Genomic DNA, 25,305 nt, shown 5'->3' with positions numbered 1-25,305 from the left:
AATTTTAATCATATTGAATTGCAAATCTTAAAGTTTTATGATATCAATATGACATTAAGTTGTTATATACAAGGAACTACATTTGTTTACAACGTAGCCTAACGCCACACACAATTCACTTTCGATATGAAACTATCAAGTCGATCACGAGGTGCACAATATTTGCTTCTTTGTTATTATATGTGGTTATTTCGTGGCGAAATAACAAAGATTACTTAGATTTAAGCTAATAATATACATTTTGAATGTTGAAAGTGGCACCAAAGAATTGTGAGGCAAAGTTGTTCGAACTAGAGAAAGACATTTGCTGGTGAAGTGACTGGGTGGGCGAACATCAAGATCAACTTGTTCGACGGTAGACAGTGGTTGTCTAGGCTGCATTTCGGCCATAGTTTCGGTGCGTGAAGGTGAACAAGAGGAATCTGTTGGATTGTTACATTTACTGGACTGAGCAAGAATGAACACTTTTGCTGCTGTTCAACAGATATGTTGGACTAATTGGTTATGGACTGGACATTTTTGTGCCCTGTTATGGCCATGGTTTCAGTGGGTGGAATGTTTGCATTTCGAAGTTTTTGGACCAGGAATTTGCGAACTGAGTGGTTCGTTATTCTCTTGTGCTTGAGAAAGCCGGCGTCTTTTGCCATGGCCTTCAGCATCTGACCTAGCTTGTTGACACCCAATTGTTGACGCAAGAACCACTGGGATGCAGTGTCATTTGTGCGTATTGCCAGGTTGAAAAGATGCTTTGAAGAAAAATCCGTCGAGTCAGTTTCGTATGGGAATTATGGCAACAATGGAAGGCAAAAACAAATGCCGTAAAGAGACTGATACCGAAAGTTGGTCGTAGTTTTCAATAGACCGTTCCAGAATTTAGTAATTACCCAATTATCTCCCCTGAATACTCTCCGCGTCCGCCATTACACTACTGCCTAACAACCGGTGACATATATAAGAGAGCGCGGTTTATTTAACAGTCGAATTTCTTTCTTTTTGTAAAACTTTTTTGTTTGTCATGCAAATTGTATGAAATAAAGTTTGTCTGCTAGAGGAGATGTTAAGCTAGTGTTATAACAGAAAAATGTTTGAACAACGTGCATTTTTTTAGGTATCTGTCTAGGATAATAAACACGTTGACACATTAAAAAAAACATTTAATTAAATTAAATGCAATATTTATCATTTGATTATATGCATCAATCTCAAAATCGCATAATCCTTTGCATTCCAGTGTTGAATTGCCCGTTTGTTCTGCATAATCCGATTATCTCGTTTTGATCAGATATTATCCAGACCTAACTAACAACATGGTATCATCCCGGGGTGTCATAAACCACACTGGGTGGCAGATGACAGTCTGGTCATTAAACACAATTGATGATGCCACCATGTCTTCTCTTTCTTGTAGTATTAAGCAGTCATTTTGTTTAATATTTTACCTTCGACATACTTAACAGTTGCGTACATTAGATATGTTACATATTGTACAAATTAAAAGTTATGTCCAATAAAGAATATCAGAAATTGTACACCGTAAAGATACAAGCCCGTTTTATCCCTGGTTTAATTTATGAAAAAAAGTTTTTGATAATTATAAAATTTACCTAAAAACATAACATTTAACGTATTTAGCGGGTATCGGTTAATTCAAACTACGTCATTTCGTATGAAGATTTAATGTTACGACAATGCACGAACGACATCATAAAAACAAGAAATTACATTTGACACCAACGGGGGTAAATAATGTTTTAACAAAAATATGTATATAGATATATGTGTGTTAAAATGTTAGATATTTGCCACTCATACTCACTAGTAACGAGTTTTCGATATACATGAATACACAGTTCAATTTGCATCATGTAAAGTTGTGTTTTTCAGTTGTATGTTTATATTCCTCAATAGCGTCATTCTCTGTACAAAACCCATCAAATTAAAATTACATGTAAATACTGCCATGCACTTCGCTTTTAATAGGGCTTTGTAGTACGTTTATTTTCAAGGCACCCCTTACACTTTCTATCACTCACGTGTTTATCACACTAACGTACTCATGCCATTCATAATTATATTTTTATAATTAGATGTATTACTTTTTTAATTTATTGAAGCTTTTCTGCAAAAAATAATACGGCTTATGCATAGAGCTCTTTGTTGTGTCAAATTGTCGGCATTTCAGTCTTCAGATAATCTTTACTTTGATGCTAATGACGCGTTTTTTTTAAGATGCCAATAAATGTATTCATAAATTCTTTTGGCACTAAATAATATATTTTTGAAATATTATTTAGGTGTTTTTTTTTCGGAGTTTCGTCTCGATTAATTGACTAAACAAGCGTCGTTATCCATATGTTTTGCGTTACTGCAAAAACCTATAAAATACATTTTTTAAGATGTTTAGCTTTATAGCTGTTAAATGACTCCAAAGATGAAAATCTACTCAACTAGATATACTCACTTTCTCTTCATCTTCCATATAATCTCCTAAAAGATCGTCAAGATCAATATCACTCTCCCAAAAGTTCGGGTTTTTGTACGAGACATAATTCCAGCTCACAAAATTAAATTTAAATCCAAACAACAATTTGTTTATATCTGATTTTAGTTAGAACAAGAAAAATAATGGAAGGCGTATCAAAAATACCATACTTAATACAATATGTTATGATTTTAGAGTATAAAGTTTTACCCATTTTAAACAATTAGCGTTAATTAATTGCGCGAGAATCTTAAATAAGTATAATCTGCTTGATGTTGCGGCTATTAAAAACAACACAACAATACATGCGTGAATTGTTTGTGAAACGTTAAAAGTAACAAGTCTAATCAAAGACATAGTATGAGCGACTGAACCGGTAAATTTTCGCCGATGATTACCACTTGATTACAGATATAAAAAAAAACAAATACACGAAAGCAGTTTAAACATTTTATTTGTAACAATCAATCTCAACTTCAAACAATCATTTAATTAACAAAAATGTGAAAATCGCCTCACATTTATTCTTTAAGTAATTTATTTATCCGACAACGGTGAAGCGGGTATTCTCTACGTCATTGGCTTTTGGAATCGCAGACTCGCACAAGTTAGCAGCAGTGTAATGGCGGACAGTCACGTGACTGACAATATGGCGGCGGTCAATTTATCGATTATGGAACGGTCTATATGGCGTCTGTTAGTGTTAACCTCCACGCGAGAAATCGCAATGAAGACGAAATACTTATATTCAGTAGCCTTGGCGATGCAAAAGCACACATTACAAAAAAAGAAATTGAAACAAATAACCGTTATATTATTGGTTACAGTACCAAAACCTTTGGCAATTCAGGCACATTCATTGTATTATTTTGTTTTGATTGTTGTGGTTGTAATCAGCTGGCGTTTAAAAGAAACTCAAATATATTGAAATGAAAAGAGAGACATTAATCCTTAAAAAATAGTTGGTTGGAAAGAAACACATGTGGTCTACCATTTATGTTTTCCTTACAATATTGATTCGACCGTTATGTACATCTTTGTTGAGTCAGTATTTCGGCATTTCCATTTTTGTTTTCCTTACAATATTGACACAACTGTTTTGACTAGAGTGAATATTATTAATGAAATTGTTGCCAAATATTATCAATTATTTGTTGAAGAGAAATACAATTGCCTTCCATTATTATACTTTATTTCACAAATTATCATCCAATGTTCCCAGTGCTTTTTAAATGAACACAGTAAATTTCTAATGGAAAATAACGGTATAAACTGTCCGCAATTCAGCATTCATGTACATTGTTCTGAATGCATTTATTTTCATTTATTTATTATTAAGTATCAGCAGTGTAATCTTTAAATACTGTTCTGGATGCATTTTTATTTATACCCATGTGATGATAGCCATGTATTCACAGCCATAGCTACACAGGGACATAAAGCAATGTTTTATTTATTCATCATTTACTCAATTAATACTTCATTAACACTGGCACCTATAAATTCTGCCACACTCGTATATTTCTTAAATGATGAAATGTTTACAATACACCAAGGTATTAATTATTTGTATATAATAAGTTTGTAAAGATGTTATCAAATCTATAAAGCTTTTATGTGGCCTGAATATTTATCACAACGGGTACGAAGAAAAAAGCATGCCACACAGATAGCTTTTTACTTATATAAATATTTTTACATAAAAAAAGAAAGAATTTTTCCCTTATTGATTAAGTATTGTTCATTCCCATATCCTGTCACAAAATTCCTAATTAATTGTCTTTCAAAAATCAAAAAAAAAGTTTTAAATGAAGACTTATGAAGGTGAAAACATTTGTACTTTGTCTATTTTTAAGAACAATGTGATTTTATGTACCATTATCAATTATTGTTATGCCCCCGGATCAAATGATCAGGGGTGTATTGTTTTTGGCCTGTCCGTCTGTCTGTTCTTCTGTCCCAAAACTTTAAGCTTGGTAACCTTGCGATAACTTTTGAAATATTAATTTTTGAAATATTGAACATAGCATCTTGACATTTGGCACAAATGTGTATCTCATGGAGCTGCACATTTTGAGTGGTGTAAGGTCAAGGTTAATTTTTTTTATCAAAGCTGCGCAATAGGCATTGTTTCTGACAAACACATCTCTTGTTTATATTAAATCAATGAATTGTGATTATTTATTTTTTTCATTTTTTTGAGTTATTTAAATAAAGGGTATACATATTGGTAAGCATAAAATAAAATAAAAACTGTTTTGATGAATAATTTCAGTTATTACTTCATCCTCCCATAAGGTTTGTTGGGTCCATGGGGTGAACCCTTACATGTATGTGAGCCTTGGACATCAGGTTCTGAAATGCCACCATGGTACAGACAAGAATAAGAAGAAAAAAATGGAAAAGGAAAAGGTAATGGACAGAAAAATGGTAAACTTCCCCTTCATGCTTGTCATTGATTTTTAGCTCGGCTGTTTTGTATTGTCATAGGTATTGTCATAGCCAGCTCGTCAGGTCTGTCTTCGTGCCGTTTTGTCAAGGTTTTGAACATTGGCTCTAATATCAATGTGCTTCAACCTACAACTTTGAAACTTAATATGTAGCTGCACCTTGATGAGTTCTACATGCCAAATGCACACTTTTTGGGGTCACTAGGTCAAAGGTCAAGGTCACTGTGACCTCTTAAAAAAATAAAACAGCATTCTGACAAGCTTTTATCCATTCAAAACTGCAACCGCAGCCGAGAATGCATTGTATTTAATAACAATTTTGTTAAAAAATAGGATCCAGTTGAATCAGCTAAATGTACGAGAATCTTTTATATATAAACGTTGAAACATCAATGTGGCGTATCCTGTAAGCCGTTTAATGCAAAAAATATACAATGTACATGTAATGATGGACAGAGGATTTAAAAACTATTCTTAAAATGGTGTTGATTTTATTGCAGAACAATAAAGTTTTGTTCTTATTGTCTTGATGAATGCTCAGATAAAAATATAAGATTTATTTCTTTGGACTTGGTAAAATGCCAACATTGATCAAATCATTCCATGAAAATTAAAATGTTTACCCTTTTGTTTTATACTGACTAATATTATGATGAAATTTGACTTACAGTATCTGTTCTTAAACAAATTTGGTCCAAATAGTTGTCAAAACTCAACACTGTGTGATATCAGATCAAATATGCATTTTCATGTACATAAAGTTGTAAAGATATGAAAATACTTTTCAGACAAAGACATTTAGCAGTGAGCAGCACTCGTATGCTAAAAAGAAAACAAGGCATGCATTGCAGCCCTCCAAAAAATGGACTGTCCTGCTTCGATCATTCTGAAGGAAGTGTTGATATTCACCCATGAAGAGGTTTGATGTGTTTTTTTTTCTTTTATTTAAATTACCCACAAGCAGGACAATTCCATAAGGCATTACATTGTTTTATTGCAATCATAATACTTAAGAAACCTTACTATTGCACCAATGCTCAAAATCCAATGGTTATATAATCAATTTCTTCCGATTCATACAAAATGTACATTTTTATTGTGTTTGCTTCATTTTTATTTTTCTTGCCTTTGTAAAATTGTGAGAAGCAAAATATAATGACAATTAAATTAAACATCTTCGTCCAATCATTTTTTGCTATTGTTTGTTTTTAGTACTGTTTAGGTTGTCAACATTATGTCATTTAATACAAGGGTTCATCAAGCGAGCTGGACAAAAAAATGGCTGCTTCTAATGTGAGGAGTGATCTGAGTAAAGGCATCAAGAAGATAATGGTGGTGTTTCCTAACGTCGAACACAAGTACCATACCAGTGGAGAGGTACTGATATGTAAAGTAACACTCTGTGAAGTTAAATTTCTGTTGTTTCATTTGCTGTAACATGCAAACAAAGTTGTCAACAATTGCCCCATCATGGGGATTTCTTGTTAACCTGGCACGTAATAATTTAAAAAAATGTAAAAAGCTTTTGAATTTGATTTTTTTTACAAATGTTTAAAACCAAATCCAAAGACTTTGCTTCATAGCTATTTTTACCAGTGTTAACTACCGGTAATAGGATTAAGCATAATATTAAAAAAAAGTCATCAGACTGCTCCAGCTTTAAACCTGATTTGTTTGGCAGCACTATGAACCTTTAAATTATCACAGATCTTAAAAGATGATGTGTATAATTAAATAACTTACAATTAATTTTCTCTAAATGCTTGAGTTTGGATAGTTGTTATTTGACATCAAATAATATAACTAGAGATTGTTAAAAGCATGCTCCTGGAATCAAAGGTAGCCATATGCCAGTGGTTGAATGATATGGACTTTTATTAAAAAATGATTGAAGACTTTCTTAAGAAGTCAAAGTTTTGCAATAATTAAGATAATAATAACAAAATAATAAGGAGAAGGACCTAAAGATTATGCCCTGGTTTTCATTATAATTTCTTTATTATTCCCTGCTGAAAGGCATAGGTATAAATGTATTGAGCTTGCAGTTGTCATTCCGTTTGGGTGTGTGTATGTCCATCTTTCGCATTCAGCATATTGCAATATTTCAACTAGTAAATTACCTAGGTTGATGAAATTTGGTATGTTGAAAGAGGGACTTATAGTTGAATGTACAATTTCCTTCATTTTTTCTTGGCCTCCAGCAAAGAAAAAATTATACAAATTTATCACCATCACAAATTATTGTTGCTGAGTTTAAAGAAATGATTGGAAACTAAAAGCGTGCTGACTCAAAAATTACGTAAGCAGAGTTGATAAAATTTGGAGGGCATAAATGGCTGTATTGGGAATATGCACTTCATGTCAGTTGTTTAATAGGGTTTAAATTGCTGATTGATATGGTTATATAAATAAAATGCAGCAAATATCCAGGGCTGCTGTTTTGTCTGTTAACAAGCTCTTGTTAATGTAAGATTCAAATTGTACAGATTATCTTAACAAATCAACAACAATGCACTCTGGGGTCACACTGTCTGTCAGACACTGAGACATCTACATCTTTTCCATTGACTCTTCTTTATAATGATGCATTTATATTACATCTGTTTTAAAATGCAGTTGATGGTAGATTGGGGTGATAATGTTTACAAAGTGCATGTTTATATGAATTGCTGCTTTTTATATTTCTTATTTAATCTTGAACAGAATGCTGGGCTGTTGCAGCGTATCGACAGTGATGTTGCGTCAAAAATCAAAGAAATTGTGGTGGAAGATGGCGTTGCAAATGTTGAAGAGATGCAACGCCATCTGACCTCATTTGTTACGAAAAATGTAACACCTGCTCTATCCAAAACTAATCGGAGATTTGCCCCTACAAAAAAAGTGATCCGTTATCACATGAACAAGGCAGCAAAGAAGGGATGTGATAGTAGTGATGATCAACACAACTTAGTACAGCTAGTGAGTGTGCTTAGTGTGTAATTAACAGTTACTTCAATATGGATATATATTTATCACATGCCATACCCTGCTTCCCCACGTAATATAACCATTACGATTATTTTTATCTTACAAATGTGTAATATACTTTTTAAGGATTTTCATTGGCTTATTTTCGTTTGATTGACCAATTGCATTTTGTTATTTTGCTGAAATAACATTGCAACGTCAAATGACGTCACGAAATGTAAACAACATTTCGGATTTATCATTAAGTTTGCGTAAATATTTATTTAATTGGCTCATTTAAAAGCATGTGATCAAGAAGATCTGGCACTCATTTAATACCATATTTTATTAAACTCGTCCAGGAAATTCGTTAGTTGGCTCGCCAAAGGCTCGCTTACTAACAACATTCCTGAATCGTTTAATAAAATATGGTATGATATGACAACTCGTGACAGATCCTATTTCTATATGTCTATTGTCTTAATGATGTCAAATGGCCTTCAAGTATATTGTCGTGAAATGGAAACAATTTCATATGCATCACTGATGATCAGTTAGAATCCCATTATAGTTATATATCGATTTATATAATAAAAAATTACATATATTTGAAATAGATAAATAATTGAATGAAGGCTGACGTGTGCATTTTTAAAATAAATATGGTTAAACTTGATGTGCTAAAAGTACACCCACCAGAGTGCTTTTCAGTTTTGTGCATTTATGAGATATAACATGGTCTGACCAAAATTAATTTTCTTATGAGTTATGGCCCTTTGTATCTTCAAAAAATGTTATTTTGTGTCCGGAGCAATATCTTGGAAGTGCTTTTGGGAATTTCATTGAAACTTGGTATGAGTATATATATGGTTATGAGGATGATGCATGTTGGCGTTGTCCATCCGTCCAGAAATATTTGTGTCCAGAATTATATTGGCGGGGGATATCAATTCAACAAATTTGCTTGTTCATTATGCTTTATAATACTGTGTACCGGTATGTTATTGAACATTTTAGTTTTGTACATCAGCAATATGATTTTAGTTTTGCTAAATCCATGATATATTATTTATTTATAATTATTTAGCTTAATGAAAACAAAGATGCTTGTCCGGATGCACTTGTTTATTGAGTGTGTAAGGTTTATACTTTGTGAAGTGTTTTGTTTACAGTTGTATAATATTGTGACATGTTATTGTGTAAGAGTTTTGTTTTAAAGATGCTGAATCTGTTTGATTTTGTTAATTGTTTTTATATCTCTCATTTTAAAAATATATTTGGTGTTGTTTCACAATCCACTAAATATAAATTTACCCATATTGGTAATATTGACATGATGAACAATTGTTTAAAAAGTTTGAAGGAAAAAGACACCTGAATTTCTGTTCTTGATTATTATCCCCTGCCAAAGGCAGATAGATATAGAATTGGTGTTTTCTGTCTATCTGTTACAAAAGTTTCAGGGATATTTCTATGACACCATATAAGATATAAATATATAATTTCATGGTTGTATAGATACTGACTTGGAGAAGTGCCATGTACAAGAAACATAACCCTTCACTTTTTTAAATAAGTGTTATTATTAACACCCATTAAACATTCATAAGTCTGAACAGAACATCATATCATTAATGGTAATTTTTCATATATTTTGATGAACAAAAATTTGTGTGCACAACAAAGCTATTACTTTACATTCAGCATCTTTAAAGTTTAGTTTTATTGACATGGAATAAAAGTGTCAACTGTTAATATGTATTGCTATTTTTTGTAAATGAACTTTTAAGATCATTATCGTAAAAATTGTAGCTCGATCGGTTTGCCATTGCAGGGAATATTAAACTTTGTTCCACAATGTTGGGATTTAGTTCCACAAGATACTGCTTCATATATTAAAGGATTCCAGGTGACAAACAGTAAATGAGTGAAAGCAGCTAATACCAAACCATATGCTAATACTTGACAACGCTTAACCTAGTTCTACTTATCGCTCAACAATCGACAAAAAACGTTTATATACTGAATAATAAAATGTCCACATGACTTTATAGGGATCACCTTTTTCAGTCGTGCGTCGTCCATCGTTAACATTTTACCTTGTTAACACTTCTATTCAGGTGAGCGCACCTTGGGTCAACCAACGATAACAACTATACACATGACTTTTTATGCCCCCATTGTGCAGAATATAGTTTTCGCACAGTCGGTCAGTCTGTCTGTCTTTGTGGTCACACTTTTTGTGCGTGGCCACTCTCTAGTTCAAGTAGTTCTCATCCGATCTTCAACAAACTTGATCAGAAGTTGTATCTAGATACTGTCTAGGCCAAGTTCGAACATGTTTCATAGCGGGCAAAAAAAGTAGGTCACGGGGTCACTTAGTAAGTTTCAAACATTCAGCATGGTGTCCGCTCTCTATTTCAAGTAGTTTGCATCCGATCTTCCACAAACTTGGTCATAGGTTGTTTCTAGATAATGTCTACGCCAAGTTCGAACATGGGCCATGCCGGGCAAAAAGAGTAGGTCACGGGGTCACTTAGTGCGTTTAAAACATTCGGTGTTCGCTGTCTTATTATCCACGCCGCAAAAAAAATCGGTGGGGGATATAGTAATAGTCCCCGTCTGTTCGTCCTTCCGTCTGAAACTTTGTCCAGAGCATAACTACAAATCTATTCAATGGATTTACTTTAAACTCAGAATATTAACAGATGGCAACTAGGAGAAGTGCAGAGAAGTTTTATCTAGACGATCTCTACACCAGGTTCGAACATGGATCATGCCGGTTTAAAATCTATGTCACAGGGTCACTTAGTCCGCTCTGTAATTCAAATGAATTTTATTCTTTACCTAAGTATTCATTAAGTTACAATTTGGGGCATTTGTGTCGTGTGGACACGTTTCTTGTTCGTATCTATAATCGCCCAACCTGCAATATCCCATTTATTAATCGGACAATAAATACAAATAAACGCCCAACCAATGATTTCTCAGTTTAATTAAGATGTTTCATGCCAATACTAGTAATCGCTCAGCCACCGATTTGATCTTGTTTATGCCCCCTTTCTAAGAAAAGGGGGTATACAGTGTTCGCACTGTCTGTCAGTCTGTCACACTTTCGTCTCTGCTCTCTAATTCAAATAGTTTTCATCCGATCTTTACCAAACTTAATTAGTGCATTTCAAGGATTTAGCATGGTTGTCGCTCTCTAGTTTATGTTTTTGATTTATTGTGATATTCTAAGACATGTTTATACCCCCGTCTGTCCGTCACACTTTGCGTTTCGATTTCGAAAAATGCTTCTAACTTCTATGTCGCTTCAGATAGCAATTTCATATTTGGCATGCATGTGTATATCGATAAGGCCTTTCCGTACGCACACAAATTTTGACCCCTGTGACCTTGAACTAAGGGTCCGCGTTTAGGTTTCCAAATCTGCATTTAGGTTTCGAAAAAGCTTATAACTTCTACCAAGCGTTTATAGGGGGCATAAGTCATCTTATGGTGACAACTCTTGTTTTTATTTGACATTTAAACACATTAAGAATTTTATCTACGTGTTTGCGAGTTTAATCTTTAAATGCGATGCTTTTCATTTAGCACTGATAGCCCTGAGTACAATACAACAAATGTGTTAAATAAATGTCGCTCCGCACTGCCCATCAATTCTACGGTAAACTAAATTTTCCGAACTGATACATGAAGACGGATACAATTTACAATACGCACATGGCAGTATCTTCACCGGACAAATTAAATTGACATGTAAAATAGACGAGAATTTGAATGCTTTACATATTGAATGTTTGAGAGTGTCTAGACAACAGGCAAAAATGATGTTTATTATTTATTATCGCGACAAGACATGTTAACATTAATAATCGTTGAACCGGCGATATCACATTTTTTTTACTCGGGCACTTAATACCAATAAACGCTAAACCAGTGATTTGTACCCTTGTAAAAAATGACATTTGTTATAATAAATCTCAAAAACAGCGATAACACCTTTTCACATCAATAATGGCTCAATACATATGTTTTTATTCGATACCAATAATCGCCCGACCCGCTATTTGAAAATCGTACCTTCAAACAAAATATTAATGTTAATGACGACTTTTGGAGCTATATTTGCGTGATGATAATTTTAATTGCGACCTGCGGAGCCGCTTATTGATTGTATGTCTTCCAGTCCTTTTTGATGGTGTACCAAACGCCGGAAATGCAAAAGCTGCTTCGCAGATATGGAAATGAAATGGTACTACTCGACTCAACCTATAAAACATCTAGGTTTGCATTGCCGCTATTTTTCATTGCGGTTAAAACGAATGTCGACCACCAGGTCGTTGCTGTGTTTATCACTGAAAATGAAAGTACGGCTATGATTACGGAGGCAATTGGAATGATTAAAAATGCAAACCCAGAGTGTAGCCCAGCCAACTACATGACGGACAATGATGAGAAAGAGATCGGTGCTATGGAATTTCATTTTCCAGGTAAAAGTGCCGAATGCTTGAAAATACACACCTGCAATAACAGTTAGTTTTTAAAAAGTTTGGTATTGCGCCTTGCAAGAATAACACTAATACTGTTAATAATTACAACAAAACTAATGATAATAAATAAAATTATTTTATAAAGATTTCACTTTCAGATAAAAAATATTAAAAACCCCGCGCCATTGAATACTAAATATTTTACATTAAAAGAAAATTGTTTATCATTACGATGTTGATGTTATGCTGGTGATGATGAAGAATAAAATAGCTGTAAACACTAAATTAAGCAATAAAACTTTAGTAGAATAATGAATGGATGTGCTGACAAATGCAGAGGACTTGAAATTGTTGTAATGATGTATATGTAGTTGCACAACAAAACAAGACGATCCATATATATGTATCATACAGATTCAAGAGGCCTTCTATGCGATTTCCATCGCGTTCAAGCATGGATGAGGTGGCTAAAACAATCGAAAAATGCCATATCCAACAAGTCCGAGGCACTTAAATGCATGCAAGGTCTGGCGGATGCCAACACAGAGGACGAGTTTGCCATAAGACTTAAGAACCTTCGTGAATCAAGTTTATGGGCCTCAATAGGATCATACTTAGATAATCACTGGCTACCAATGCAAGAGGTAGATGTCACAAATGCGTTTTTGTCGAGAGAGGTTACTAAATCAATTATCAAATATTTCACACAACAGTCGATCAAATGCGATTATAATTTGTGAAAAGAGAAGCCAAATTGACATAATTGTTTTTGTGTATAACCATGATAATGTCAAAGCATAGATGACATTTAAATGGCATATACAAAGCAACTACATGCTATTCAAAATTGTCTCCTTATATAAAAACACTACCCACCACATAATATTGATCTGAGTGATGCTGCGTTGGAGTTTCATTACTCTTAATGTGTTGTACAATTAATAACAAAACACCAATTACTTTTCTCAGAAATGTGCCCAGTACTGCCGTATTCGCCATTTGATGGTTGGTGTGCACACCAACAATGGCATCGACGGACTGCATGGGACGTTCAAAGCACAGTGCTTGAAGGGAAACTCCAAAATGACTCTAACCAGCACGGTCCGCGTTCTTGTGAAGAAGTTTCTGCCAGAAAAGTATCAAAGGTGAGAAAAATTATGTTTTACATGCCAATTCTTAAAGATTGCTTCAAACATGTATTAAGATGCCATGAGATGCGATGTTTTTGAAGTATAGCTTCTCCGAGTTCAAGTCTATTTCCTAACGCCAATTACATCAGCGACGAACCCGGAGTAATTATTTCTACGACCCTTGTTCCTAGGTCATTCGACATCTATAACTCAAACATCAAATTAAGAAAAAAGCTTACAAATTGTCCAACATAGATGATTCGCTATAACGACCACTCAATAAGATGCCCAATAACAATATGCTATAACGTTCATTTTTTCTTTTCGTCATGCAAGTTTACAATTTATTCGTAGCTTAATAAAGTTGTGTTTAATTATAGCTATGTGGAGGAAAATCTGAAGCTGACTGGCACCTACAAGCATTATGCACCGGAAATCCCACAATTTCTTCACAGACGCCCCAAGAAGTTCATTGAACATTGTATGAACAGGATTGGCACAGCAAAGCTCTGCGAGTGAGTACTTCTACTTTGTACTTCCTACAGTCATTTCCTGACTATTACAGGAAGGCCTATTATAGGCAGATATGAACACTGTCGAGTCCGTTTCATGGGAAGAACCAGAACTTGGTATGTAACGAGGAGATAATGAGAACGTCCCCGGGTAGGGAGCGAACCCACGAACTCCCGATCGCTAGGTGGACACCTCATCCACTAGACCACCGCGATATTTTCTGAATAAAACCGCTATATTAGAGGGTGTCGCGTAAAAGAAACACATCGTCGCTGTAGTTCTCAAATCTCGTAGCTACAAAATGCCAACTTTTTCATGAGCTACGAGGTTTGAGAACGACAGCGACGACATGCTGTCACATTAAGCCATATTAGTTAAGAACACATATGACAAAACTGAGATTAGTTATATCTTCTTAGTATTCGATTCGCTTTCGCATCTTATATACAAGCAGATCTAAATCTGTTATTTGCATAGGCCCCATAAGTGTTCTATTCCATTCACATATTATATACTTGCCAATCTAAAGCTGTTATTTACGTAGGCCCCACAGTTACGTGGTGCAACTTGGCGATGACACAACCTATCCAAGATGCAGCTGCAAGGACTTCACGAGAACTCTATTCCCATGCAAACACATCTTTGGCCGCATTATGTTTGGTGGCACTTTCAAATGGGAGATGTTGTCCTTAAAATACAGGAATTCTCCATTCCTCACGGCAGATAAAGAAGTAAATGGTGCATACATTTTAATATTTAAACGTCCTTTTTACTTTATCATTATACATGAATTTCAAATATAAACAACGATTCGTTTTCGAATTTGTAAGATAGTTTTCAAAAAGGTTAAATGGAATTAATTGAACATTTCGGCAGTTATAATTTCATATATTCTTAATATAAACCTCTGTGTTTGAGGAACATATAGTATTCCACAGTAGCTTTAGTTTTGTCCTGAAAATAATTTATAATATAGATTGTAAAAGGACTAATTAGTAAAAACGTTTAATTGCAAATCCATATTGAAATTTCATGTGTTTGTATAATATAGGTAAAAAGGAGGCCTGTCAGTTCACCGCTGTAAATGATCGCGATAGAGAAGGTAAATAGTAGTTTGTTCAACGCCAAAAAAATAACACATTTTTAATGATTCATAATCATTGACACACACGCATCTTATGTGCCTAACAAAATCCACACACATTATATAAAAATATCGATGTACGTTTATGTCAATTTTATTTTAAGGTTATAGATTTACGGATTTATGTTAAGAGATGTTTCGAAACGCGATTTCCATTCAAGTAAACATTGGAAATAGAGGATATTTGATTTAACGAGTGATCATATAAAATATGTATTTTTTATGATCACGATTGAAGTAAACGTGTAATTTGTATTTAAGACATGGTTGCCGATCTAGATACGTCCGTCGGTTCCTGCGAGACAATACCAGATACTGTGGCAAAAGGTATGTGTAATAGATTGAACAAAATAACGCATTTTTTTTTGTACAAAATAGACAAACAATCTCTGAGTTTTAGTTATGTCCATCACTTTTGGGAGGGGCACATACAGCTTCTTTCTTCCAGTTTCACCGCGATGGGAGGGGCACATACAGCTTCTTGCTTCCAGTTTCACCGCGATTGTTTGATTCGCTTGTAACTAGACAATTAATATACCTATCCAAATGTTCATTTAATCCAAAATTAAATTTAAAATTTCAGTCCAGCGTTCTTATGAATTTATTTACATGTGATTATTTTATACCAAAATTAATTGCCACGGCGTTGTGTTTTAGGGAAACAAAGTGTGTCATCACTACAAAAAAAGTTGAGAGAGCAGTTGGATTTGCTGAAATCGAAGTCTTTCTTGTGCACAGATTCATCAAGCTTAGCCTCAAGCATTCAACAAATAGAGCGCATAAGCGAAAATATTCCGCCCCTTCTCGGATCGTCCGAACTACCACAATTAAGAAAAACACCAAGGTCATTGAAGCTTAGGCGAAAAAAAAAGAACGTGCGATTTTATTTTGGTACGACGGATTATTGCATATTTTAACTTTTTTACATATTAACTATGTATGTATTTAATTTCTGATAAACCGGATACAAAAATATAATTATTTATATATTATATCTAAATCTATTAATGAATCAAAATACGAATCGACATTTAAACAAAAATAATATAAACTTGCATACAATTTTACTAATTAGCATTAAGAGGTCACTATTGTGGGTACACGTCATGTTCACCCTAACAACAGAGATATCTATTATTATTTTTACCATATAGCAATTTCAAAACAGGTATTCTTGCGATATTTTCAGATGAAGACACTCATAGCGGAGTTGCCTCAGATATATCAAAAGACACAGTTATTGTGGAAGGTATTTATTTCTCAATATTCAATGTTGAGGAAACGTTATTATCAATATCTCAAAACTATCACGTACCTTAAACGATGACAAAGACAAAGGCCGCACAAGAATATCATTTACAGAAGTATAGTTTCGAGGCTGCTTTATTAATATATTATTATTGAATTAATTTTTTCTGAATATTTATTAATACATATTATTTCAGATCACATAATCGGCGAGGACACAATTGAAGAGACCGCTTCAAGAACAATTACAACAAATACACCTACTATTGAAAGTATGTCTGTTGTTTTCATGAAATAGATTCTATTTCTTACCATGGTATTTTGAATGAAATACCTGTTATTTGCAATATTAAAATATTTTGACAATCTTCCACAAACTTTTATAATTTTTTAGTCATAATTCTTGTTTCGACTGCGGTGAAGCCTTCCAATAAAAACCATTGCATATCTGTTTTACTTAATTACAGTTGAATCAATTTACAAGTTATGGAATTTGCCTCGGGATTGTCACGTCCCAGTTGCAAAGGTGTTCGGTTCAACTGTCACAGATACCGACATACGATCGCTAAAGGAAGCTGGCTGGTTAACCGACAACGTAGGCTATAACGTTTATTTAAATATCTTTTTTTTCATTAAGCGGGGGAATGTAGAATTGGCGTTATCCGTCTGTCAGTACGTCTGTCACCAAATTGTGGAAGGGGTATATCTCAGAAACTATATTATATATCAACATGAATCTGATGGGTGTATATATATATATATATATATATATATATATATATATATATATATATATATATATATATATATATATATATATATATATATATATATATATAGATATATATATATATATATATATATTGTTTTTTACAAATTATACTTAACAAATATAACACCTATGCTTGGTAAATTGTCAATAAAAAAGAAATAACTTACAATTGCAGACGGTTGAATATATGGGAACATTGTAATATTTGACAACGTCAATATCAAAGTATTAATCATGTTTTTCGTTTAAGGTCATGGATACTTACCTGAAGCTTCTTGTCCACGAAGTGTCAGATCTGGGCGCAGGTAAAATCATGCTCTTGGTCAGCTCCACCATGGAAACTCTTATACGAGGTTCCAAGGATCACAGACCAATTTACGCGGTACAGCAACACTTTCACAATTGGATTCAGTTCATATAAACAAATTAAAGACTTGAATTATTTCGTAGATAGTTTAGTATTCTCATTCAATTGGTTTGTTTTAAAATACAGTACCAGTGTATTGAGATAAAGTTCAAAAGTTACATGAGCCGATTTTATACGCAGAAAGTTTAGGTTACGGTGCTGTTCAATTTCAGTTGGACGGTTATAAATTTGTCGTTGGGGCATATGGTCGCTTTTCTCATTGGACGCTTGTGGTAAGAACTGTAATTTTTGGACACAATTACTCTGATTAAAATGAGCCTATGATCTGTCTAATAATTCTTACAAAATTTCAGCTATACTTGATGAAATCGTCATCCACCATTAAAATCTAGAACTGAGATAACAGTTCGTTTGAATTTTAATAATGTTTGAAAAATGTCAAAAAAATTCCGGTATGTTAATTTTGATAACCAATATCGTTAATACCACATATAACGAGATATTATAATAGTATGTCGTTTTTTAAAAGGTGCTCGATTTAGAGAAAAAAGTAATTTTTTTCTACAATCCCATGGCGGAGGCAGAAGCCCTTGAGATCGATTCAATCAGGCTAGCGATGTGGTGCGTATTTAGTTGTACAAGTTAAGTCTGACACTAAATTGAGCACACACCGACACATATATCCACATGCGCGCACGTACTATCTCACTCTTTTTCACTCTCTCTCTCTCTCTCTCTCCTCTCTCTCCTCTCTCTCTCTCTCTCTCTCTCTCTCTCTCTCTCTCTCTCTCTCTCTCTCTCTCTCTCTCTCTCTCTCTCTCTCTCTCTCTCTCTCTCTCTCTCTCTCTCTCTCTCTCACACCACACACACACACACACACACACACACACACACACACACACACACAACACACACACACACACACACACACACACACACACACACACACACACACACACACACCACACACACCACACACACACACACACCACCATACACACACACACACACACACACACCACACACACACACATACACACACACTGTAATTTTCTAATTACAAACAAATTGTCAAACAAAGATAGAATGTGCGATTGGTATTTTGAAGTTGTACTTTTTGATGTTTGTGCTCATTGCAAATTTCTTTACGGAAGTACATGCTGTAACATATAATCGCTACCCTGTTTGTGTACATCTGGCTTTATAATTCCGTAATTTTTATTGCGTGAGTTGAATTTCAGTGACTTCATCTCCCGATGCAGTAATGCAGCGAATCGGACATTAGATCCCAATGGCGTGCGGGGACAATGTCACACGCAAACCAGACGGATTCGTTTAACTGCGGCGTGTATTGCCTAATGGTAGTATACATATGCGTCACAATATAATACATGTTTAAATATAACCATGCAATACGTTATTGGGTAATAATTTAAATATAAGTTCCTTTTAAATGTTAATTATGGTTACAAGACAAAATCCCGGAATGTCGGTATGCTTATTAATACATTGATGTTCAATGTCAAATGTGTAAAAAATAATTATAACCATTTAAAAAATTATGTTAATTAAACACTTATTTACAAAATACTGCTGTGAGAGCACAGACGAGCACAATCGAAGCCATTATCACTATTGTACACCCTTTTCAGTTCGCGGAATGCCATTTGAAAGGGACATTCAAAGAGATGGAAACCATCACAAGCAAGCATCTGGCTGCTGCAAGACTCTCTATAGCCACGAAGTTACTGACCATCAAACGTTAGTATCAGTTTCTTTTCGAGATCAATATTTATTGTTTTTTTCTATTTTTTATGCGGCTGTTATCTCCTATGAATATATACATAATTATTCAATTTCAGACTACCTTATTGATTCGTGTCCCAAGTGTGGACATGCAGTGGGTGAAGCGGATCAGAAGGTAGATTATACATCCACGATATATATTATTTATAATAACATTTAAATTTGTTGTTTTATGGCATATGAAATTGATTTAAAGGCGAAATATTTGCAAGATGTATGATGTTTAGAAACAGTATAATGTCGCATTCCAGTTGGGGTGTGATACTTGTGGGAGGCTTTTCCACTTTAAGCCTTACTGCATAGAGGATGATCTGGCCATCATTAAAGGTGGGGAGCGGTTTTCATGCATGCTGTGCAGAATTGGGTTTTGGGTACGTATATATATCAATGAACATTTGAACATCTTACTTAACATTTATTAAAAAACATAAAATAAATCAGTGTTGAACCGAAAACAACATGAGTGCATCCACTACGATACATCCGCCAATGTTATGCTTGACATTGTTACATTTTAGACCATTACAAGGAGAGAAAAGGGACGTGATGCAAATGAATACCATTGGAGAAATCGATTAAAGGTAAACCTATTAGCACTATATAGTTTTCTCCGTTGCTTTTGGTCTTGATTACTTATATTTAACAGTGTGCATTTTTAAGCTTTTTTAATCGAGGTCCCATTTCATAATTGAAACGCTCTTTTAAGCTTAATGTCTATATTACATGTTATATTATTAACAACGACTTACATGCGCAAGATAACATACACACGTATACTCTTACACAGACACTTGAGGACCTCCATTGCTTAAAGCAGGATGACGAAGTTGTTGTTGTTACAGAAAACGCTGCAGGTTTGTCAATTACTGTCCCCTACCGGTTTTACCGGAGGGGACTTATGGTTTCGGTCTGTGGGTCTGTCAATCTGTCAATCCGTGAGTCTGTCACACTTTTCTGGATCCTGCGATAGCTTCAAAAGTTCTTAATATTTTTCATGAAACTTGAAAAATAGATAGATGGCAATAAGGACGTTATTCACGTCATTTCATTTTGTTCCTACGTCAAAAATTCTGGTTGCTATGACAACAAATAAAATATTTTTTCTTTATATGTCGTACAATGGTGGAGCCGGTAGGGGACATACATGTATATTGCTTGCCAATATTCTTGTTACATTTGAATTGCGTGTTGACCGCACATTTGCATAATAATTAATTAATTAATGCGCCGATTTAAGGGCAAACTTACAGCTATATTTTCATTTGTTCAGTTGTTAAAGAACTCACTTTTTCAAAATTTTACGCCATAGTTAATAATATAATAATTATTGTTTAGCAGCACTGCCATGTACAATCGAGGAGGCGAAAGTTCTAGCAGCACTGCCATGCACAATCGAGGAGGCGAAAGTTCTAGCATCACTGCCATGCACAAGCGAGGAGGCGAAAGTTCTAGCAGCACTGCCATGCACAAGCGAGGAGGCGAAAGTTCTAGCAGCACTGCCATGCACAATCGACGAGGCGAAAGTTCTAGCAGCACTGCCATGCACAATCGAGGAGGCGAAAGTTCTAGCAGCACTGCCATGCACAAGCGAGGAGGCGAAAGTTCTTCCAGAGAAAAGGTTGAAACGAAAGGTTTGTTCATTCTAAGTTATATATCTTTGGACTAATTGAACATTATGTAAACAACTTTTAAACTACATTATGATTATTCAACGAACGACGTTAAAGAAAATATTATCAAATACATTTCCCAAATATCTAAATAGGAATGTTATGGTATTTTATTTCTTTTTTCAGAAACAACGTTCGTCGTTTGTTTACACAGAGATTATAAAGCGCTCCAACGCAAAAAAAAACATTTTGTGTATGTCAAAAGCCTGACGATAAAAGGTAAATTTTTAGTATGTGTTTTATTTATTAACACGTTCCTGAACAGATTCACTCATCTTATACTTCATCTTTCTTTCAGAATGTTTTTACTCAAACCAGTGATGAGTAAAGTTATCATCAAACTTTGATCTTATTTTGGCCTATTCGATTTGAGCGCAACTGATATTGTGAACCCTGTACTGGCTTTATTTACTAAGATTTAGATTTATTGCATTTATATGTAATTTACAATATTAACTTTATAAAACAAATCAATTAAATTTGGGAAAACGCATCAATGAACATAACGTATGGTGCAGCGTGGAATCCCAAAGATGTGGGTATTTAAAAAATAATTATTTATTTTTAGGATTTATTGGCATTGCGATGCATGTGAAGAATGGTTTCATCCTGGCTGTGTCGGGGAGGACATTGACCATGAGCCCGACAGCTATGTATGTCATGGATGCCAAAACAAGGTACAGGGAATATAATATGAATTAATATTTTTAATAAAATACTAAAGATATTTTGAAAAAAAAAATCAAAACATGCACTGGTATGACTTTCAATCAAACCTAAATTGATATAACGCTGAACTTCCAATTTAAAGATCCTATGTTTTATCGCATCCTGACCACCTTGTGTGGGTATTATTCATAAAAACATAATATGATTATAGTTTTATACGCGGATAGCTCTATACGCGGTAAGTGTTTTGTTAATCCAACATAAAAACCTTTCACAGAATCGCACCTCAAGCAGTAAGTCAATTTACATTAATTACGTCAATCCTAAATGTCTTCTGAAATTGTACAAAACGTATTGACAGATTACTCAAATCGATGAAACAGCGCGGAAACGAGAGAAGGAATACAAAATCCCTGAAATTTACCAGGTAGGACAATTAAGTCTTGTGTAATTATAACGATCAAATATATTCATCATTGACTGCATTTCAACAAGATTAAAATTTCAACCTATATGGGCATGTCAATAAAGGATAAACAATACAAATAGCATATTTCACCTATATATCTCAATCATCTTTAAAGCAATATTATTATTTCAATCGAATGGTATATTAAAACTTTATTTATATACAGCAGTATTATAAACGTTATAAATTACAATACGTAATGATCGATAGTGTATTTATATGTAATTGTATTGCATGGAGAAAAATCTTAGTCTTTATCACTTTTTAACATCAATCAAAGAGCACATTTCAATGAACAATAACGTTAATCCTATGTGACGTAATGAGCTATTTCAAATATTTTCTTTAAGTCTATTATTATAAACCATTACATATAGTTTACTGATGACGACGACTTGGAAGCAGAAGCAAAGTTCTTTATTACTGTACAAACTGCGTGTAATCATGTAAGTGGCTAGATTATTAATCCGCAAATTAAAATATTATCGAAAAAGTTAACACATTATTTTATTTTATCATTTTATTGTATGTATTCGTAGCTGTTGTATTAAATAAGAGCGATTTGAATACAAACACGCATTGACTATAAGAGATGTATATTCCAAGTGATGTGGACAAACGGTTAGTTCCACTTGGCATCCTATAAAGTATCAGAGCAGTAAAATATATATTGCTCAGTAAAATAAATATATTATATACACAACATGTATCACATCATAAACGACATCCATGTAAATAAAACAGCTTCCTGTCGGTTTGTTTTGTGGTGTCATAAATGACGCTTTGATATCAATTAGCCATTATAACAGACTGTGACTTTTACGTCCCTCACGCCCATGCGAAATGGGCCACAGTAAATTCTCATTTAGTCGATACATTTTTGTTTTACAGATGGCTGCTGCACTAAAAATGGCTGATCAAATCGTGTCCAATCGTTTAGATAGGTAAACACGATGAACATTTAAATGTTGAATTATTGTGCGCGAGAAAATTTATAACTGGTAATGTTCGTGTGTTGTTGTCATCAATCAAAATGAAAAATAAATGCTATGAATATTACATTACATTTTAAATATCCTCATAAGCCATTGTGATATTGGTGCGATGAACCCCTTTTGGTACGATCGGTCTTTTTTTTTTAAAGTAAACACGTTTTTGCTATAAATTTTAAATGTCCGAAATACATTTGATAAAAGCGATTTCTAATGTTTGCAGGGTAGAACATTCAATTTTCTTAAATAATTTGTAGAGGAGATATCCCATGGCTTCAAAGTACAAACAATTTCCTTTCTGGTGGGGTACCACAAACCCAAGGATACGGGTGGGCAATTTTCAGCTGCGTAGTAAGATATGTTGCTCTTTTATCCCGAATTTTTTCCTATAGAATCTATAATGACACATGTATTGCATATTATGATTGTGTAAAGTATTTCAACAAACCAGTTTGATTATATGTATTCTTCATGATATGAGCAGCCGTTAAAAGAACAACAACATCCATTTGGTGTTAATGTACGGAAAAACGCATTAAAAATATGGTAAAACAACATAATGGTATATGTATAATTTCATAATGTACATGTTCTTTCTTTGTACAGGCTATTGAATGCGTCCGCTTTTACATCAAGGAGGCATTTCTGGAGAAAATCGAAAGGTTATTATTTTCATATAAATTGCTTAATTCCTATCGCATATATTAGTTAAATAAATTCATTAATATTCCGAGAAAATGAAGACTTTGATTGATGGGGCACAGTTGCTTAACTCTGTAAATTTGTTGATACTTCAGGACAGCATATTACTAATACAAGTGTAATAATACATATAATTATTGTTTTCTTAATTTTAAAGGACAGAGGATCAAATGCCGTTTACCTAAAAAAAATGCTGACTTTTTTGTCATATATGCTTTTCAACAAAACATTTAGCTTAATTTTGAGTTGATGTATAATTATGCAAACATGTACATTTTAATATGTTATATGAAACTGTATTTATACTGCTACTTAGTGAGCCATATCTCTCAACAATGAGGCAAGTGAAAGGCCTCCAAGACCAGGAACTTTTAAAAATCCTCAGTGAAGATAAACAGTAAGTTTTGTGCGCATGTGTTTCGTATGTTTATTCGCAATAACGTTTATGATGCATTTGATATTTTCACATGTGTTTTGGTAAATGACATGTTCTTCATTGTGATTTATTTTTAAAAAGGCTTTTATCTATCAATGTTTAACGAAGACACTCAGATTTGCATGCTAAGTCAAAGCTGTGTGAATACCGGTATGTATTGTATTTTTGAAGATTGATTCCCTTAATATTATTATTTTTTTATTTTATATCACTAGTCTAGGGGGAGCATACGTAGAACATGTCCTGGTTCGCGAGGCTTTGGCAGCCATCTTCGTAGCATTTACAGGGGACACATATACTAATGCGAATGTGGAATGCTGTTCTGTTATTCATCGGTCAACGTTGAGAGCTATGCAAGCTGCCTGTGCGATTGGTACTGTTTTGTTTTATATTTTAAACATGTCATATTCTAGTGAAATAACAATTGTACAGAAATTGTGGTGATACAAGAGGGTGCAAATATTAATTGAAATCTATATCATTGATAACGTTGCATAAATACAAAAGTATGATTGTTTACTACGCGCTAAAATACAGAAGTAGAAAGATATGAACACATGCCTAAAATAAATTATTGTAACTTTTTAATCATACTTCTACGGTATTGTAAATTATATTATGGAAAACGAGTACATAATTCGTCAATATGCATGTATTGTAATGATAAAACCAGTTGATAAAATCGGTTTTTGTATTAAATATATTTCTATTAAATGTCACAGAACAATAAATTAATAAATGTTTTGATGTTTTATTCTAGGTGAAGCAAAGAAGAATGAATTGCTGAACCGATATAAGCACATTTCCGGGAAATGTTAGGCGATGTGATGATATTTATTGTGCTTTGATGTGTTTAACGATGTACTATAACCAATTACAATACATTTCTTAATAATCATTAATGATAAGTTCGTGTTTTCAGATACAATCATTTTTTAATTATTATATATAAGCCTTTTTAAATAAATAATGCGCGTTTTACGTTTTATTTAACAATGTGAACATTATATTAA

The 25,305-nt window shown here is 33.7% G+C and overlaps 2 protein-coding genes and 2 long non-coding RNA genes across 8 annotated transcripts in view; 3 read left to right on the top strand and 1 right to left on the bottom strand.

The window, feature by feature from the left end:
* Nucleotides 1–25,305, top strand: part of LOC127858494 (dolichyl-diphosphooligosaccharide--protein glycosyltransferase subunit 2-like) — a 227,138-nt gene that overhangs the window by 68,494 nt on the left and 133,339 nt on the right. The gene's annotated exons all lie outside the window — the stretch shown is intronic.
* LOC127858496 (KICSTOR subunit 2-like) overlaps nt 1–25,305 on the bottom strand; it is a 217,081-nt gene that overhangs the window by 123,900 nt on the left and 67,876 nt on the right. The window lies entirely within an intron of this gene.
* On the top strand, nt 4,761–6,468 carry LOC127858507 (uncharacterized). Its single transcript, XR_008038952.1, has 3 exons — nt 4,761–4,894; nt 5,721–5,851; nt 6,184–6,468. It is a non-coding gene; the product is annotated as an uncharacterized LOC127858507 (long non-coding RNA).
* LOC127858506 (uncharacterized) lies at nt 20,701–23,106 on the top strand. Its single transcript, XR_008038951.1, has 5 exons — nt 20,701–20,972; nt 21,151–21,243; nt 21,593–21,701; nt 22,055–22,120; nt 23,054–23,106. It is a non-coding gene; the product is annotated as an uncharacterized LOC127858506 (long non-coding RNA).

This window comes from Dreissena polymorpha, chromosome 14 (assembly GCF_020536995.1).
Source record: "Dreissena polymorpha isolate Duluth1 chromosome 14, UMN_Dpol_1.0, whole genome shotgun sequence".
Taxonomy (NCBI): Eukaryota; Metazoa; Mollusca; class Bivalvia; order Myida; family Dreissenidae; genus Dreissena; species Dreissena polymorpha.
This window is presented reverse-complemented; position numbering and strand designations above follow the sequence as displayed.